Here is a 20,278-nt window from a genome sequence, read left to right as displayed (position 1 = left end):
AGTAGGAATTGTCTGTGGACAACAAACTTAGGACGGTGTCAGACTGATTCTATGCACTCGCGTTGGATATATTGTCCCTTGGACCAGCTAGTTTGCAGCGCTAACATTAGCCTCCCCCCCCCAAACCTGAACAGTAAGTGAAAAATTCTGGCAATCACTATACATGGCAAATCTGGTTCCAAAGGAACCATGGTGACAGACTTCAAACTTTCGCTCAGTCACTCGTGCTTTCTTCTGCTCAGAGAAATATACAACAAATACACAAAGGGGAGTTTTCAATGTTTACTGAACCGTAGTGATTCTTGTGTAGAAGATATGGGCTGCAATGATTAATAGACAGAAGCATACAAAAGATAACATATGTTTAAAAAAAGTGAATAAAACAAAGAGTTCCCCCCATCTTGTTGAGACAGATTATAAATAACAATCGAGCATAGCAATACAATGCTAAACCTAACCTATGTGTCTATGGTGGGAATGTATGATCTGCCAAGAAAACCCCATCTGGATGATATAACCCCTTTACCTGGTGAGTAAGACTGGTCTTGGTCACAAACTGGACACCCCAGAAGGAGATGTCAGTCAGCTGCTAGGTGAAAGCTTCAGCATGCAGGGACCACTCGTAGTCAGCAGAAGTGTCTCATTCGATTGTATTTGGAAACAAAAGGATAAATATAGAAAATGGCATTCTTGCCTCGGGCCGAGATTGTGATCAGGCAACCATTGCTGGTGTTCTAGATAGCTGTTTAATAATAAACACATTTGTGAGAGGGCTTGCACCTAATGCCAAGGCAGTGTGATAATATTCAGTGTTCTGTGTCAGCAAGGTCAGTGTTTCTAGGAAACTTGTCCAAGCTTCAAATGGGTGTCAAACGAAGTGGCAAAGAGAGGGCAACTTTAGGAAAAGGGTCATGTACATGTAAGAATGGTTGTAATTTTTACTGGGCCTAACTCGGTCACACAACAGTATCTGTTCACCACTGTGTCTAAGTTGGCAGTACGCTACTATGTTGCGGCTTCTCTCTCCATCTACCTTCCCCACCATGTCAATCGTCTTGCTCTCCTTTTCTGGAGGTGCGCCTGTAGTGGAGTGGGCGTTCCGCTTTAGTGCCATTGTGAGAATGATGGAATCAGCCGGAGCATTTCCTTGTATGTATTTTGGATCTTAAGTCGGTGGTTTGCACTTCTTTTCGACTCTGGGGGTCACTGCCTTTGCAGTGGCAGGTTCCCTAAATGCCTCTTTTCACGGATCCATTATAGTCTGTAATATGGAGCAGTAGACATTTCCCTTGTTGGCTGATATTAGGGTCGCAAGGAGAAAACAAGAGTCTCCCTTTACTTCTTCCAGTTAGACTTCATTTGTTTCAGCCGCCCTTTGATGAGGTCATTATACATGGAGAGGTCGTCTGGTGGTGATGGCCTCAAAGGGTAGTTGTCCAATTTTTTGGGGGATTTGGCGCCGAGATATTGCCAAAACTCTTCATTGCACCCTGTTGCCTTTTCAGTGTCCTTGAGTTCATAGAACTCTTCTTCCTCATCTTGGGGCTCTGGTGTTGTAGGAGCCTCTAAGATAGACTGATCGTCAATGTTCTTGGGGGATGTTGAAGGCTTGGGTGGGACCTGAAATTTCTTTAAGGGGTCGTTGAACTCCTTTCTTTGCAAGAGTGCTTCCATTACTGCCTCAAGCCTTCATTTCTTTTGTTCTACTCTGAGCGCCTTTTCTTTTGCTTTGTGCATCCGCTAAGGTCTTTTGTTTGGCGTGGATATTTCAATAATCTCCAAAAGATTGGTTTTCTCTCGCACTCCCTCTCTCGCAGACTGAATCGAAGGTTTTGAAGGAGGCTTGCTGACTCAGTATCCCTCACTCGGGATCCGTGCGGGTCCTTTGTCCTTGTCTGACCTTTGGTCCACAATTGTTTTGGCGCGGAGGACACCTTGTAGGGCTAATTATCTGAATGTTTAGGTTCAGGGCCTTTTGGCGTCTTGATTACCTTATATTGTTTCTTCTTGGAGTCCTTCACCAGTTTCTTCGATGCCTATTTCCTTTTGGCATCGGTCGCATATGTTTTGGAGTCAGACCCTTCGCCATGAGCCGTTTCGGCATTCTTGACATTCAAAAGGGGGATATCCTTTGTTGGAATCTGCGTTCTCTCCATGGTGCTGTAGTGTTCCAGCCTCTGTCTTCGGTGTGCCCTAAGTGTCTTTGGTACGAAAGCTGCACAGGCCTCGTGTCGGTGGTCTTTCAGGAGGCAGATGTTACAGACCTCGTGGGGGTCTAGTGCAGATTTGTGGTGGCAGCTGGGGCAACATTTAAAGGGTATTTTCCAAGTCCCCTACCTGCCCTCAATCTCTGACCACATCGGAAGGTTGAGAGAAGGGCCCCCATCTCTCCCGTTGTCGTGGTCTCTTTTGTGGTCTTTGGCAAAAGGTTTGGATTTCTTCCAAAAACTCGATTAAAAAACAATCAATCCACTTTTAGAGCTCCTCCATTGCTTCCAGATGCAATGTTGGAAAAAAGGATCTGAAAACGGGGACTACGCATAGGAACATTCGGGGCACTGTCGGGCATTGCACAGGTGACGGGCATACCACCATATGGTTGTTGATGCCCTTAATTCTTTTTTTTTTTTTTTTTTACAAAAGGCAAGTCCAGATCCATCCACTAGATGAGGGAATAATGCACAGCATGTGAATCCAGAAAAGGATCCATGCTGCACAAGAACATTAAGGTTGCGGTCAGGGATCGAGTGATGTCAAGAAGTCGATAAATCTCTCCTGGGTGGATTCTTCGACATGGTCCTTGAAAGCAGTTCTCTGCAAAGACTCGCTGATCAAAGGCACTGTTAGGCCTTGGTCTGGACAGTTAAGGACTCCAACGTTCACCTTCAGTCTGAACTATGAAGAATTTATCTGGTATTCCCCTCCTCGACGGTCTTGGCATGCACTAGGCTGCACACTGTAAATTGTATTTATATAGCCCCACCACCCCATATGAGGTGGGGAAGCCCTTTGCGGCAAGTAGCATGCTACTCTAGAACCCAAGATTAGAGATTAATAGTTAATAGATTAGTAATTAATGTTTTTTTTTGCCTTTGCACATTAGATGTGTTTGATCGGTGCTCTTGATTTCTTGTGTGTTTAGTAGAGTTTAGAGTAGGGATAGAATGATGAGACTGGATTTGAAAGGGGAAGTAGTAAGCTGGTTTTGTAAATAGTAGGCGTGTGTGCCAATTAGTAGGGTGACTTGGCTAAAAAAGGAGAGCACAGTTTGAGAAGGATGTTTGGGAGTTGATAGAAATGTTTAGGATGTCAGAGAGGAAAATGGGACAAAGGTTGAAGGTTTTTATTTCTAAAAACTGAAATTAACATTATACACAATACTGGCAAATGTTTTACTGGCTGGAGTAAAGCTCTCTATATAAATACCACTATGTACAACGAAGCAGCAATATTTACATGGTCTGATGTACACATTTATCTTGTGGTGAAGTATACCATTGTTTGTTTCAAATAACTAATTAACTTATAATACATATTTACACAATACTTCTAAAATGTTTAGTAAGCAGCATAAACGCCTCTTTATATTTACTTTTATGTACTAGAATCAGTTTTCAACTTTTGAAATGGTCTGATATATACATATATTGTGTGATTTAATATACTTTTTCCCTTATATAAATATATCTGCTTATGAAAGAAAGCATAGTGCAATGTACAGCAATGCTTGTATAACAACACTCATCTCCATCTTGTGAGAAGCAGTTTGTCATGTTGGAGTATACTGTTGTGAGTGCAGTTGAGCGTAGGTGCCCTTGCTGTATTTGTTGATGTAGAGTGGTCTTTTGCCATGTATTAATTTGTGTGCGATACAAAAGTTTGAAGGTCGATCTTCTGGTAACCAGTTTACAGCCCTCAGGGGAGATGGGTGATAGTTGCTTTATGTTGGAAAATGAGGCAGTATCTGTGAGGCCTGCACAAATAACATGACAACATTTGTCCTTCACTGGGAACCAAACACCCAATTGTAGCGCCTGACTCTCAGAGGGTAGCATTGCAGAGCAGTCTGAGGCTTACTCAAGGGAGGTGGTGTGGGCTAGTAATCACCATTACAGGTGCGCAGCAATAACACTCAATAATTGATTGTCTGTACTTTGCTTTATAAAAGTAAGAGTACATTTATTAAACACACACACTACTCAATACTATGCACCAATTTACAAATATACATAAGCTGTTGGAATTACTTTGTGACATTGCATAACATCTACACCCCTCCCATGGGGACGGGCGGGGTCCAGTACCACCACTACCATGTATGCATATCATCTTGCCTCCAAATGCAGTTAGCTGAACATAACCTGGAGCGAGGGCCCTACGCACTGGCATCATCCCAGTAGCGACCCACCCCATTACCTCAACAAGCATTTAAAATAGGCACACCTGACCTGGTGACACACATCCTGACCGAGCATTTCCTACTGACCATGAAGTATACACCTCTACGTCTTAAGGGCTAACAGTCTGGGTTCTTCACCTAAGCACAGCAGCAAGAACACATGTTTAAGCATCACTTTAGAAAGACAGTACTCCGCACCTTTGTGGGTCATTAGAATGCATTGCAATTACATCCCCTAAAGGCATCACAGATGAAATCACAGGATAAGCATATACAGCCAGACATCCTTGCAGGAATGTCTAGCAACCTAACCCACTTTGCTTATGACATCTCCTTACACCGGTACTTCACATTACACATGTGACCTTCAGTCCCTCTAAAAGAAATTACCTTAATAAATGCAGTTCTGGTGCAAGTACACCTCTTCACCTCCAGGGGATGCCCTTCTCCAGACATTCCCCACTCAGCCCTTCACTTCTGTGGTGCACTTCTCCATTCACCCCCAGCTGTAGAACAAAAGTTCCAGCCCAGGAGATGTTAAATGCTGGCTGAGCCCTTGAGGGGTTATAAGTCCTCATGAGACTTAGGGAGGGACTTCCATTTTTTGGCTAAGGGAGACTGTGCTTCTCCAGCAGCTCCTCCTGCATCTTGGCACACACCTCGTGGTGACCCCGTCCTCCTGGGGCCACCACACGCAGAAACAAGCATTTGCAATGCAATAGGTCTCGCATTAGGAAAGTTTGAGCTATTGGTATTGTAAATGACACATTTTTTATTTATGTGTTGGTTTTGAAAATAGCGAAATTAATAGCTTTGTCATTTACAATGCCAATAGTTTTAACTTTCGCAAATGTGACACCTATAGCATTTGTAATGAAATGTGTTGTATTTACGTGACTTAGATGTATTGATATTACAAATAACAATGGCTTTTAATTTTTTTAATAATTAATACTTAAATAAAAATTATTGTAATTTATAATGGCAATAGCTGAAAGTTTTATAAATAACTTTTGTGAAGATTATGTTCAGTGTATTTTATTGCGACAAAAATCCAAGAACAGAAGTGAAATATTAACATCTTTTTGTGACATTTGAAATAAAGCTTGAAACATTGAGAGAACATATTTGAACCAGTTGTCCTCGAATGGTGGCGACGAGTGATGTTGTGGTGGCGACGAGTGATGCTGTAGCGTTCAGTGATGCTGTGGTAGCGCATAGTGATGTTGTGGTGCCCCTGAGTGATGCTGTGGTGGTGCTGAGTGATGCTGTGGTGATGCGAAAGATAGATAGAGTGAGTGCGATAGATAGAGGGAGGGCGATAGATAGAGGGAGGGAGGGCGATAGATAAAGTGAGGGCGATAGATAGATAGAAGGTGGGCGATAGATAAATAGAGGGAGGGCGATAGATAGAGTGAATGAGGGCGATAGATGGAGTGAGGGCGATAGATAGATAGATGGATAGATAGAGTGAGGGCGATAGACAGATAGAGTGAGGGCAATAGATTGAGGGCGATAGAGTGAGGGAGATAGATAGCTAGATAGATACATAGATAGAGGGCAAGCTCAGAATTATGTATGTAGAAATTAGGAAAAATGACAGTGTAGGCTGTGAGAGAAGATAAAAACATTAGCTAAGTAAAAGAAGAAGGCTAGATAACCACTAAAGTACAAGGCAGATGAAAATTCTCTGTTTAGAGAAGGCAGCAACTAAACACACGGTGATAGATTTGTTTCCTAATTCAGGAGTATTTCCAAGCATTTCAAACTCTTACAGGACAAGCAAGAAGAACAGAAGGCGAGAAGGAGTATTTAAGTAAGCAAAACAAGTTCAACTGAGAAAAAAACTCCATAAACGCATGTGTTGTCATTGCTTGCACGAAGTTGAGAGCATGAGTCACTAAGACAACATTAAAATGTTCTGCCTTTCCCAAGATACAACAGAAGTTTCTTTCCCAAGGTCTGTAGTTGGCACAGCAAAGTAATTTGTGCTGTAGCACTGATTAACAACTCGCCTTTACAACGCAAAGCAGGAAGGAAGAACAATCTAGAGGTAAAATGCAGAGCATACCACCACTCCTGTTGAGCCAGTGACGTTTTCATGCACTCCCAAGCCACGCGCTATGTTTTGTTGTAAGCTGCAGGCGGGTGTGACTCTGTACTGCAGTGAACATAATATCAGTTTGCTGCGCAGAGCGCTACTTCACCCATTGAGGAGCTGGCTCCATGCTTAATTAACCACTTCAGCGCTAATGACAAGGGTAACTCGTCATGGACTTTCCATTGATTTCAATGGAAAGTCAATGGAAGATCATCAGGTGCCTTAGCAGCCAAGTGGTTAATATTAATAATGGCAGGAATGGTCTGTGCGCCTCAGTGCACACAGCAGCAAGCGCTATGACATCCGTCTGCAAAGGACAGCTGCGCTCCACCTCTGCAGTAAAGTTTCTCCTTTTAAAATGGTAGGCGAGGAATAATTGGTTAAGTGAGGTTAGGGGAATTTGTGCCATGCACTCTCCCGTGCCTAAAAATGAATCCGCAGTCTGTACTGCAACCAGTGCTCACGGAACGCTAGGCAAATTGCTCACTCTCCCCGTGTCTAAAAATGATTGCGTCCTTCTGTAATACCACTAGTGCTCCCAAAAAGCTAGGCAAATCGCTCACTCACCCTGTGCCTAAAAATGAATGCACACGTCTGTACTGCAACCAGTGCTCAATGGAAAGCTAAGCAAATTGCTCACTCTCCTCGAGCCTATAAATTAATGCGTCTGTCTGAAATGCACCGCTTATGTAAAGCGGTCCGATAACTTTGTGCTATATACAACAGCAAAAAAAAAAACAAGCATGAAGGGCACCTACTATCCTCAGGTGGCTCTCTTTGTCCACCATGCTACAGAGTGGTGTGGACGACAGTGGATCAGCTGCTGAAGGGGAGGTGGGCAGGTCTGAGGCCGGCAGCGGCTGTAGAAGTGATCCCGGGAGAGGCTCAGACCAGCAGATTACAGAAGGCGTAGTCTCCTTAAACCGGCAGCTTGGGTGGGAGGAGCTGCAATAGGCAGACTGATTTGGTCACGGGGAAAAGAGAAAGCATGGCTCTTGTGAAATGAGCTGCGTGCTGAGAAGTGTTATTTAAACGAGCCGACTGAAAAGTAAACCTGGGCAGATGTAAACCGAGGGAGGCCAGAGAACACACGAGTATTACCCTTGTTCCACTTGCGCCACTACACATCTAACTCCATAAATGTAAATAAAACTAGGGAGGCGGGTGAGCGCGGAGCGGATCCCTTTGAAGCACGGCCTCGCGGCCGTGAAAGTGAGTGAAACAGCAGGGATGTAATTAGGGGGGAGGAGAAGTGAGGTCGAGCGCGCGCTGGGTTGAATGCCTGAGGCCGCTGAGGAATCTTCAGATGCCTGTGGGAGGGAGGCTGATGGGTTTGATGTGGACGCGCATTCCGCACGAGTGCACCACACGAACTGTCCGAAATCCGCGATGGTTTCAGACCTTGGTTTGGCCTCTATACTCTCGCCTATAATCCCTTGCGGGATTAATAGGCGAGACCTAAAAACAGCGGTTCTCCCTTGCAGGCCAATCCGGACCTGCAAGGCATTATGGGACGAGGCTCTCCTGCCTTGTGACTATTATAACAGCGGCTCTCCCGCTGCGTTCGGGGAGAGCCGTGATGTTGGCCTCCGACTGCTGCTCCTCTTGTTGGAGGGTCCGGTCCCACCCGGACCCCCAGGTGAGCGCTGCAGCTCAGGGAGCCAGCCCCGACTCCTTATGCCAATTTTCAGGAGCCCGGTCCCACCCAGGCCCCTGTTTGCATGCTCGGTGGAGAGCCACCTGGGGGGCCCACCCCCGGTGGCTCCTTGCCCGGTCAGCACCCTTGGAGCGGCACTCGTCTTCTGGTCTGCCCACTCCTGCGGGCAGACAGGGAGATTCACGCCGGTCCAGGCGGACTGCTGGGGCGTGCCATGGCACGCCCAGCCTCCCTCCAGCAGAAGGGCCCGGAGATGGGGTACCCGGCCCCTCCTCTTCGCGGGGAGCGCAACAGCGCTCCCCGTCTTGCTCTTCTTCGGGGCCCGGAGATGGGGTCCTCTTCCTCCTTCATGGGGAGCGCGCTGGTGCTCCCAGTCTTGTCACTCTTTGCCGTGGGCCAGGGTGGGTTCCTGGCACCCTGTGGGGGGAAATCTTCACAGCTTTACTTTGGCCGCAAGTGGGGACCCGCTACCCACCCTCCTCTGATTCTCCAGCACCATTGGCCCGGAGTTGGAATCCTGGGCCCCTCCGCTCTCTTCAAGGGTGGCGCGATTGGGCTCCCCCTCCACCGATGTCTTTGGGGGGCCAGGGTGGGCTCCTGGCACCTTTCATGGGCCAGTTCACAGGGAGCGTAATGGCGTTCCCCGACTTTACTTCTTTCTGGGGCAGCCCCGGGACCTGACCCACCCCGAGAGCATATCCAAGACCGGCGGTGGAGCCTCACGTGCATCGTCGTCGGTCTGTCAGAGGTCAAAGGTCGCCTACCTTCTAAGGGGCATTTCTCAGCCCCCTGGGGACCGATCTTCGCGATTCTGGCCTCTTCTCGCTCCTGGTGGCGCACCCCAGCCACTGGGAGCACTCCTCTGCGCTCCTGGTCACCTGGAGGGTGAATTCAGCAGGGAGCGGTCTTCACTGGCTCCCTGTACCAGCCTTTCGCCTGGCTCTCCTCCTGGGCCTCTCTTCTCCCTGCACAGAGGCCCCTGCTTCTGCGCACTAGTCCTGGACTCTTCTCCTGGCACTGTTCAGGATCCTGGGACAGTCAGGGGATTCCTCCTTCCAACTGCCCATTGCGCCAGGCTCCAGCACCCTCTGCCTCAGCAGACCACACCCCAGAGAGAGCTCCTCTTCCTGTGCAAGTTCTTTTTTAAAGATTTGGGGAGGGGGCTGGCAGGAAGTCTGTCTGCCCGATCACACAGCAACACATCACTTCACTGCTTCTGCTCCCTCCTTCCTGCCCAAACCTCTGGGTTGGTTTAAGATGGCATCGTCCAGGGTCTCCTGCCACATGGTCTCGGAGAGCCCCTTCCCTGCTCGCTGCCTTCCCTCCAGAGGGGCCTGGTACCAGGTGTCAGCGACTGATGGATGAACCTGTAGCTCCACCCATCTTCTCCTCTTGGAGTGGAGGCCCTCGCCCTTGGAATGCTTGTTGTGCTGGGCTGGGGCTCTGAGGCCACGGCTTGGAGAGGAAGGACATTAAATTAGCCTGGCAGAGTTAGCCCCCAGCCAGGCCCTGGTTATGAGCTGACTCAGAGAAATATAACATTTCTGGATGACCCAAAAGCAGTACAAATATGACTTTGGACTCTGCAGAATACTTCTTCTCAAACAAGTGGACTTTAGTGCTTGTCTGGAATTTGTAGTCCTTAAGTGTCACTAGCCCATGGGCTCCACATCCCCACAGGAGAATAATGAAGTGAAAACAGTAAAACACACCGACTTTCCCTGGCATGTTTCTTCCCAGTGTTTAAAACCTATACCATGTCACCACCCAATTCTGCATGAGTCCTGCCACACCATTCACTTTGTAGCTGCTCCTGGGCTGCGCACGCCAGGAATCTCCCCTGCGCCCCTTTACTCCAGCTGCTGCGCAGCGGCCTAGTCAAGCTAGGGGGACACCAGTAAATTCCACATGCAGTCTCTTTCATCATGAGTTCACTGTGGGTGAGTCCCAACTTATGAGGCTCTCCCACAGTAAAAGCTCAACAAATAGGTGCTCAAAAAGTCAAAAATCCGGGCGACCCAGAGTGTCAGAACCACCTTCTAACATTTTACAAATAGGAGGAGTCTTGCAGCAGCGTTCTGAATTATCTGGGATCTACTCCTAGTTAACAAAGGTGAGCCATGATACAGACCATTAGTGTTGTCCAATTTGGACAAGGGAGATGTTAGCTTGAACCTTGTGGGTGAATCCTAGCTACAGTTAGATATGTTCTAGTATTTTCATTGTGAGAAAGCTTGATTTGGCTACTTTATGTACTTGTGAATTCAGTGACAACTTGATATGCATGACAATTCCAAGGTTTCTTACCATCTTAGATATTTTAGTGGTGCTCATAGATAGTCAGGCCAGGCACAGAATGTGTTTTAGAGTTTCCAATCACCACAGATTGGAGATTTTGGAGGCATTCGATTTGAGGGGGCTCCATGTCCAACAGCCCAGAGGCAACTGAAGATTTTTGATGTTCCAATGTCCTTTGGGATTTCTAATTTCAGAAAATGATTGAGTCACATGTAAAGTTATAGCAGGTGAAGACAAAACCATTAATCAGATCTTGTAATGCTTTCATGTAGATGTTGAAAAACAGGGGTGAGATGATTGAGCCTTGAGGGACTCCTGCTTTAAAGTTATATGGTATAAAAAAAAATGGAGGAGTATGGATATTTTTATTAATGTGCAAGAGTGATGTGATAAAAGTGAGAGGCATGCCTTCTAGTCTGCCTTCCTCAAGACTTAGTATTAGTATGCCATGTTCCGCTGGGCAAGGGGGCCGCTAAGACGTTCATGAAAAGAAGGGCAGCAACCTCTTTTCGGTCTACTCTGTTTTTAAGGTGATCCCGAATAGAGACGAGGGCCGATTTAGAGCCTCTTCATTGACGGAATCCAGTTTGGAAGTTAGAAAGTATGGAATAGCGCACAATGAGTTGTGACATCTGAGAGAAAGCTGCTTGTCTGACTACGAGCTATCTTTGGCCCCAGGCAACAAATTAGAGACTAGCACTATGGGGGTCCAAGAGCAAAATCTTGTTCCAACAGGAACAAAAAGACTATAGGCCAGATGTACGACTGGAGCATTTAGCGACTCAAAAATTGCTCTCAGTCGCGAGTCGCAATTAGCAAGTCACTAAATGCCATGTACAAAAGTGCAAAAGAAACAATTAATGGACGGAATGCTGGATAAAGCAAATATTCACCCCCAGTCACAAGGATCTGGGTTAAATACATCATTCTTTTTCTCACTACACCACCCCAGTTGGACCTAGCCATATGCAAATCAGTCTTGACCCTGTTCCTTGTGGAAACAAGCATCCTGGGACCGGTTTCAGGGTATAATCCTTCATCAGCCAGGCTACATTTAATCCAGTGGTGTTGTGAGCACGGGACCCACGTCTGGGCATACCCTTCCCACATAGGGTGACATAAGCGAAAGAAACAATTGATGGACGGAATGCTGGACAATGCAAACATTCACCCCCAGTCACAAGGATGTGGGTTAAATTTATCATTCTTTTGATCACTACACCACCCCAGTTTAGACCCAGCCATATGCAAATCAGTCTTGACCCTGTTCCTTGTGGGAACAGTCCAGCCCGAACTGCCAAGCCAGATCCTCCCTGTACTGGAAACAAGCATCCTGGTACCGGTTTCTGGCTAATCAGCCGTCATCAGCCAGGCTAGCTTGAATCCAGTGGTGTTGGCATGGTGAGCAAATGAATGATGGATTTAACCCAGATCTCTTGACTGGGGATGAATGTTTTGATTTGCTCTGCATTCTGTCTATCAATTGTGTGTCTTTTGCTTTCTCGCTCCAAGTGCACCAGGTATGCCCAGACGCGGGTCCCGGGCTCACTGTGCCACTGGAATCAAGCTATCCTGGCTGATGAGGGGTGAAACCCCGAAACCGGTCCAGGTATACGGGTGTGACAGCTACCAGATACCAAGGGAATGAAAGCACGCACACACCCAAAACACCATGTACACACATGCTCATTTCATTCACTACACCCCCTACCCCCCACCAGCAATCCTTGCTCACAAAGGAAGTTACTGGCTTGGTCACATGGTCAGGCCGCCAGAGTTGCCTTCTCTTCCCCCTATACCTTAGATACCACAAGACCTTGAGGGTCTGAGTCACGTTATTTTCCAGAAGCAGCTGCATCTATCTTCCCCTGTGTACACAAAAGGCTGCTAGAGGAGGAAATGCTGAGCACTTACAAGGGTGGTATAGGTAGATATCAGTTCGAGCAGGAAAACAAGCCCAATCACTTTAAAAATAAACTATCTCATGTGCCTTTCTTACCCTCACAGAGAGATGAGATGGTCAGCAGGGAAGTCAGGCCATTGTGATGCACTTCCAACCCTTAGGGGGAAGCCCGGCTTGAGGAACGGACTGGCCCCACATTTCATACATTTTTAATGAAAAAATCCTTTTTGACGCTCCTATCCCTGGTGTGTGTATGGTGGTGGTGGCGGAGTGGACGTGATGGGGGAGAGGGAGGGTGGTGTACAGAAAACTCAAGCACAAGTGTGGAAGAGGTAGCCCCGATGTTAGGATAGCCCATCCACCAGGCCATTCTTTTTGGCTGAAATTAAGTCTAATAGAGATTCCAATACTCTCCCCGTCACCGAGGTGGCAGATTAGCGTAATTGACTTTTTACCCCACTCAGTTGGGTGAACTTGGAGACTCTGACAATCTGCCCAATCCTAAGAGTCAGAAGTGCTGTACCATCAATTTATTTGATTACAAAACTCTAGTCTGGGGGTGAGAATGAGGGGGGAAGGGGAGTATTTCTTTTGGGGCTAGGCGACTCCCCCTCCCAAAAGGGATATGGAAAATAAACCGAGGAGAGTTATTGCTGGAAAGCAGAGACTCTCCCCTTTCTAATAGTACCTCTTAAGTCACAATCGGTGCTCTGGGGTGAAGAAGACTGGGCTTTACCCCCAAGCACTATCACACAAATGCATTTGCAAAAACAAAAATAAAAAAATGTAATATATAGATCTATCTATCTTGTCTAGGGTAAGCTCTTTCCCAGCAACCAGGGGCATGTGCCTGAAAAAGGAGGACACTGGTAGGTGCACCAGTAATTTTCCCCATTGTTGATGCATGGACGTAATGCACTAGCACCTTACAAGTAGTGCAGAAGTTTCACTTCTACAGCAGGTTAAAGGAATAATAGCATAAACATAAACAAACAAGTTACTTACCTTTATTAATGCATAATCTGGTAGAGACAATATCAAGCTGCAGATTCATTACCTTTAAATTTCCCAGATATCAGACTGGATCCAGAAACTTTTGCGTGAGCAATACCCATGAGCGCCGTCGGGTGGCTCCGTGTGGCGTCGTCTGCACCGGATGTGCCATCGCGGTCACCTGTACAGAAGTCACACAGGCACGTGGATGTCAGTTACTTTTCATGTTTTTCATGCCGAAAGAGCGGTGCCATGAAGTGAACCAACTAGTGTGCATCAAAACTAGGGCCTCTGAAAATGGAGAAACCCTAACCCTACAAATGAGTCAGCAGAACGGAGAGGCACGGGTGGGTCTGTAAGGAATCTGCAGTTAGTATTCTCTATCAAATGAATAGATTACTTACCTTCGTAATGCATTATCTGGTAGAGAATACTAACAACAGATTCCTTACCTCTGAATAGATACCCAAGACATACCATCTGACGTGGACTGCGGGCAAATTACTTGACTAGAAAGTCTTGCAGGACCGAGCGGCAGAAATGCCCATCCCTATGGACCAGGCAGTAGTATTTAGAAGTGAGGCCTACATTGCAGCCTGCCAGACTGCACTCCACAAGCAAACGCTGTGGTCGCAGCCTCCCACCTGGTGGAATGGGCTAGTAAGTCTTGAGGAAGCAGATTCTTTACCAGGGTGTGGCAAATATTAAAACAGATCAGGTCCTCGCGCAAAATGGTTAGTTTCTGCACTGCCCGACCTTTTTTAGCTCCCACATAACCCATGAAGCGTTGGTCGTCCACCCAGAATGACAATGCTCTTGTTGAGTCTAGACGTTTAAGATGCTCCTCTTCGTTTGAAGGATGCGGAAATAAAAGGTGGGCAGTGTGACTGACTGACCCAGAAGGAATGGGTAAATGCAAAAACAGTTGATGGACAGAATGCAGAACAATGTCATACATTCACCCCAGTACAGAGATCTGGGCCTAAATCCATTGTTTTTTTGCTCACCATGCCATTCCAGTTTGAACCCAGCCATATGCAAATCAGTCTTGACTCTGTGCCCAATGGGGACACAGTCCAGCCCGAACTGCCAAGCCAGGTCCTCCCTGGACCTGAAACAAGCATCCAAGGACTGAGGTCACCACCATAGGCAGGAAAGAGACTCAGGTGCGAAGCACAACCTTTTCCAGAAATATTTTGAGATAGGGAGGCTTGGATGATCAAGCTTTCAGCTCACTCGCCCTCAGGGCAGATGAAACTGCCACTAGAAATGCTGTTTTGATGGTGAGTACCCTGAGGGGGCAATTATGTAGCAGCTCAAAGGTAGCCACAATAGGTAAGTGAGAATTAGCTTCAGAACCCACGGAGGCATAATTAAGGGCATAGGAGGAAACATATGCACAAGCCTTTTCAGGGACCTATTTACGATAGGGGACTTTAATAAAGCGGGTCTGTCAGGTAGCCGCAGGAAAGCGGACAGGACAGAAAGATAACCCTTGAGAGTGCCCAGAGCAGAGTCCTAATGGGCAAGAGTAAGACTAAAGAGAATAATATCATTAAGAGGGTAAATGGACTTTTTTGTACAATAATTTACAACTTTTTGCTAACAGCAGGTGTATACGGTCTTTGTGAAGGGCTGCTAAGATAACCTTAAATACTTCGGGAGGAAGGTCAAAAGCAACTGTCACCGCTTAATCTCCACGCAGAGTTGACAGGTTTGGGTGGAGGACCTTCCCTGCTGCTGTTGGATGATTGACACTCATTCGAAGAAGCTCGGTTACCCAGACTTTCAGTGCAGAGTCCAGAGCCCCAAGAATAACTTGGGCCCGGTCTTTCTTGTGAACTCTGGGCAGAAGTAGTATGAGCGGAAAAGTGTACAGGAGGCCTGAGCTCCACTCGCGACGAGAAGAGTCGCTGAGCCATAGCTGCCTTGGATACTCCAACGTGCAAAACTGACGACAATGCACATTCTCTTTGGAGGTGAACAGATCTAACCAAGTATCTCCCACCTGTTAAAAGAAATCATGGCCACCTCTGGCTGGAGATGCCATTCGAGATCTGCTAGGCATTGACGGCTGAGTTAGTCTGCCCTGGAGTTCAGAGAGCCTGCCAGGTACTCAACCACCAGGAACAAGTCCTGCTGTTCCAGTCATGTCCAGAGGAAGGGCCTTTTGACAAAGTCCATGACCCCACACCACCCTGCTTGTTGCAGTACCACATAGTGGTCATGTTGTCTGTGAATACTTGCACCAATCTCCACTTGACAGAGAGAATAAATACTTTCAAAGCCAATTTGATTGCCCAGAGCTCCAACAAGTTGATGTGGAGCCCCAACTCGGCCGGAGAACTAAGTCTCCTGATCTCCACCTCTTCCAGATGACCGGCCCATCCCAGGAGTGATGCATCTGTCACTACTGTGAGATGTGGTCTGAGGAGGGAGAGGGGTCTGCCTCGGACCCAATCGTGGTTCGTTAGCCACCACTGCCGGTCCTTTGATGTTCACTCAGATTTGGACCATGTCGGAGAGATTCTCCTGATGCTGCGTCCACTAGAAGTGTAGGACCCACTGCAGAGCCCGCATACACCATCTGGCACGATTTACCAACAGGATGCATGAGGCTATAAGTCCCAGCACCCTCGGAGTCATTCCCAACAAAATCCAGGATGGAGGTTGAAACATCGGTTATAAGAACCTGTATATTCTGGACTCACTACATGGGAGGATAAGCTCGAAACTGCACTGTGTCCGGAACAGCTCCTATGAAACGGATCGTCTGCGAACGAGTCAGGTGTGACTTCGGCACGTTGATAGTTAACCCTACTCCAAAGGCAAGAGGTTCTCCGTAGTCTGGAGGTGGGAAAACAACAGCCTGGGACAAGGACACCTTTAATAGCCAGTCATCGAGGTAGGGGCAGACTGGACCCTCTAGCCTGCGCAGATGAGCTGCAACCACCATCATCACCTTGGTGAACACCTATGGGACGCTGGTAAGGCCAAAGTGTAGCACAATGAACTGAAAGTGTTCGTGCCCTACCTTAAACCGCAGATAACGCCTGTGGGATGGCAGGATGAGGATGTGATATGTAATAATACGCATACTGCAAGCCCAACGCTATCCAGCCAATCTCCTTGGTTTAGGGCAGACAAGACCCGAGCCAACGTGAGCATCTTGAATTTCTCCTCTTAGAGGAAGAGATTGACGGTCCGAAGGTCTAGAATAGGACGAAGACATTTGTTGTTTTTGGGTATCAGAAAGTAGCAGGAATAACAACCACTGCCTACTTCTGAAATTGAAACACTCTTAGCCAGGAGAGCTGTAACTTTCTCTCTGAGCAAAACAAGATGACCCTCTGCCCGCCATTCTTGAGATGGCAGTAAAGGTGGAGGAAAAGTAAAAAAAGAGAGGGAGTAACCATCCTGAATGATCTGCAAAACCCATTTGTCCGATGTTATGGACTGCCAGTGGAGGAGATGATGTTAGATACTCCCACCAACTGTAGGTCTAGCATAACTAAATTAGGAAGGCTTAGAGCCTGCAGCTGACGTGGGTGGGTGGCGGATTACTTCTGGCTACCATTCCCACGAGGTGGGAATGCACTGCGTCCACACCCTCGCACAACTTGGGAAGTCTGCGTAATGCAGTGGCTGGGGTATGGCTGATACATTTTAGACCCCTTCCATAGCCACAAAAGGGGCGAAAGACAGACTGGGGACGAGGTTTTTCTGGGAGCCCCAAAAACCTGGCCGTAGCCCACAGATTCTTTAAGCGCTCCAGCAGCTAGCCTGCCTTCTTTCCGAAGAGACCAGTTCCATCGCAGGACATGTCCATAAGGTTGGCCTGGACATCCCCCGAGCAGCCAGAAGTTCTTAGCCACGCCAGGCATGGTGCCGCAAGACCACCGTCGACAAAATTGCTCTACCCAGCGAGTCATTCATAGCCAAACCACATCTAATATGAACTTTGCTGCATATCTCCCTTCTATCACTGGCAAAGCAGGGCCCGACCGAGCCTCCTCTGGAACCTGTGGCAGCACTTGAGCATCAGTTTCTAAATGGGTGAGCGAGAAACAGCCATAAGGCATGTCAGGCTGGTGGAAGAAAACATCTTCCCAAGTACATCCAGCCCTCATTGAGGCTCGGACCACCAAGGTCTCAGAGGTAGAATTTTGGCTGAAGACACTTGGATCGCCTCGGGCAGGGCGATGGCAGTGTGCTATAGTCCCGTTCACAGGAGCCCCTGTGCTAGGCTTGGACTACCAACCTGTAAGGACATCCGTTAGTGCCTCAATAAAGGGCAAAAGGGGTTCAAAAGAGGAAGCCCCAGGCTGAACCACTGCAGGCAGGAGATTAGACCGGACTTGCACCCAAGGCGGTTCCAGGCCAAGGACCACTGCTGCCCTCCTGACCACCATATCACAAGAAGCTCCCTCCTCTGTACCCATAGTAAGGGGGGAGCATACCAGCATCTGGAGAGGTGTCCAGACCACTGGCCTCTGCACACTCCTTAGAACAGTCCAAATCCTCACAAGGAGTGTCTGTTTTAAGGGGTCCAGAAACCATTCCCATTCCTCTCTCATGCCGGAAACCTCTTGAAAATGTACATGCACCGGCCTAGAGCCTCTGGGCTCTGACGGCGCCGGAATCATTGTCAACCAACGTTGTCGGGAATTAGAATGGGGCTGGTGCCAGGTGCAGACTCTGGGGCCAGGGAATGTCACATTGGCACGATCCGGGCCGATCCGCAATCAAATCCATGAGACCCCACCGGAGCCAAGGCCTGAGCTATTGGCGCGGAACCTGATGGGGCCTTCTCCAAACCCACGGGCCTGAATGTGCACCAGACTGGTCGACCCGCTCAAATACTCAGCGCAAGGCCTCGTAAAACTATTTGAGCAGGGGTCGCTTCAGCTCCTGGAAACGGAAGGAGGTGCGGAGTTAAACCAGGCTCTGTAGAACTGTGCCTAGAATGTCAATGTTCCTCAATCGTCTCGTCAAATGTCAACGGACGAAGTGAAGTCAAAGTCCACTTAGACTACTTCTGCTTGTGCCTCTTCCCTGAGTTTCCAGAGGACCTCAAGTGCGATGAAGAGGCCTTGACCTTCTCTTCCTCAAATCGGGACCTCCGAAGAGTCACAGTCTTTGGCGTCGACTGCTGGGATGCAAGCAGCTTTAGTGATCGAGCCTTCGAAGCCATGGTCCGGTAGTCCGAGCATGACCGAGTCGTGGTTGGACTCTAGACAACATAAGCACACAAGGTGTGGGTAGGTAACGGACAGGCGCCACATGGTTTAAACCCTACCTTCCTAAATGTCATTTATTGACACACAATAAAAAAATCATCAACAAAATATTTTAAAAAAGTATGTCTGAAGGAGACAGAGGGGTAGCTCTTCTCCAGCTCAGCGCAAACTGGGCAGCAAAGAAAAGAACTGATGTCATATGCTTGGGTGCCACTTATATAGGTGAACGAGAAGTCACATCCGGTGACAAAGACGCCATGCGAAGCCGAACGGAGCCACCCGTCAGTGCGAAGGAGTACTGCTCATGCAAATGTTTCCAGATCCAATTGGATGCCTAGAAAACACAAAGGTAAGTAATCTGCAGCTAGAATCTATCAGATAAACATTGTTTGTAGCTCTTGGGGATTGCAGGGACACTTGATGAGGTGGTTAAGTTTGTTGCCTGGGAATATCTAGTCAATGAAATAGTGACTGACGAAGTAATTGACAAGGGAAAGCAAATGTTCCACACCAGAGATGCGGGCGAAAGCAGGGACTTCTTCCTTTCACCCACTTTTATAATCTATCTACAGCTGTTTCAGCGAATAAGTGAAGGAACACTTCTCACCAACTCGTCTCCAGGAGAGAGATCCTTTGAGGGCAAATACACATCTCCTTTCACTCTTTTTTTTGGTGGAAAACGTTTTACAAATAAGCCACACTGATTTAGATGCAAACAATTAATACATGCCACATGAGGGCCACCTCCAAATATATTTTTTTTACTTCATATGTTTGGCATGACTTGAACAGAGATTTAATCTTATTACGAGTTTCAGCCACTGTGAAAAAACGAAATCAGAAAATCCAGAAACAAGTGTTTATAAGCAGCTTTCTTTGGGAATTACTGTTTAGACCTTGCAGACTGCTTTTTTTTGCAGCTTGATGTCACCTGCTTCCCTATACGGGCAATTGAAATAAAAAATTAAATGAGTAATGCTTGAAATTGCACCGGGTATCTGGGTACCCGCCCCTACCTCTAGATACAATTTAAAAACTAAATAGATGTATGGGGTATCCCTTGCTCAGCATTAGACAGCTCTTTGCAGATCTTATTTAGAGTGTTTCAGAGAGTGTAGGCATGCGCCAGACTGTTGTACCTGATGCAGGAGACTGCTTTAATATTGACCGTTTCAACAGTCTACCAAAGTCGAACAAAGAAATAAGCAACAAAAAGGAACACGTTATTAATCCTTTGGTGCAGAATAAAAGTGTGAAAAAATTGGTAACTGGCAAAAGGATAAAGAGTGTGTGTATATATATATATATATATATATATATATGTATATATGTATATATATATGTATATATATATATATATATATATATATATATATATATATATATATATTTACACACACACACACACACACACACATATACACATATACATGCAAGCACACTCCATTCAGGCCCTACCACTTAACGCATTACTGTGTCAGACGATAGGAGTGCACAAAAGGGAAAAGTAGTCAGTAAAACATAAATAGCTTATTGTACTTTTGTACAGTCACTTTGTGCTCCGTTAAGCTTCAGAGGGAATTTGGTGGCTAATGCATGCAAAAGGGGAATATGTTTGTCTCCTAATACATATTTTTCTTGTGTATGAACCCGGGTAGAGCCGTGTCAAATTAGGCGTCAGTTCCAA

This window comes from Lissotriton helveticus, chromosome 3_2, assembly GCF_964261635.1.
Source record: "Lissotriton helveticus chromosome 3_2, aLisHel1.1, whole genome shotgun sequence".
Classification (NCBI taxonomy): Eukaryota; Metazoa; Chordata; class Amphibia; order Caudata; family Salamandridae; genus Lissotriton; species Lissotriton helveticus.
Note: the sequence above shows the minus strand (reverse complement) of the source record.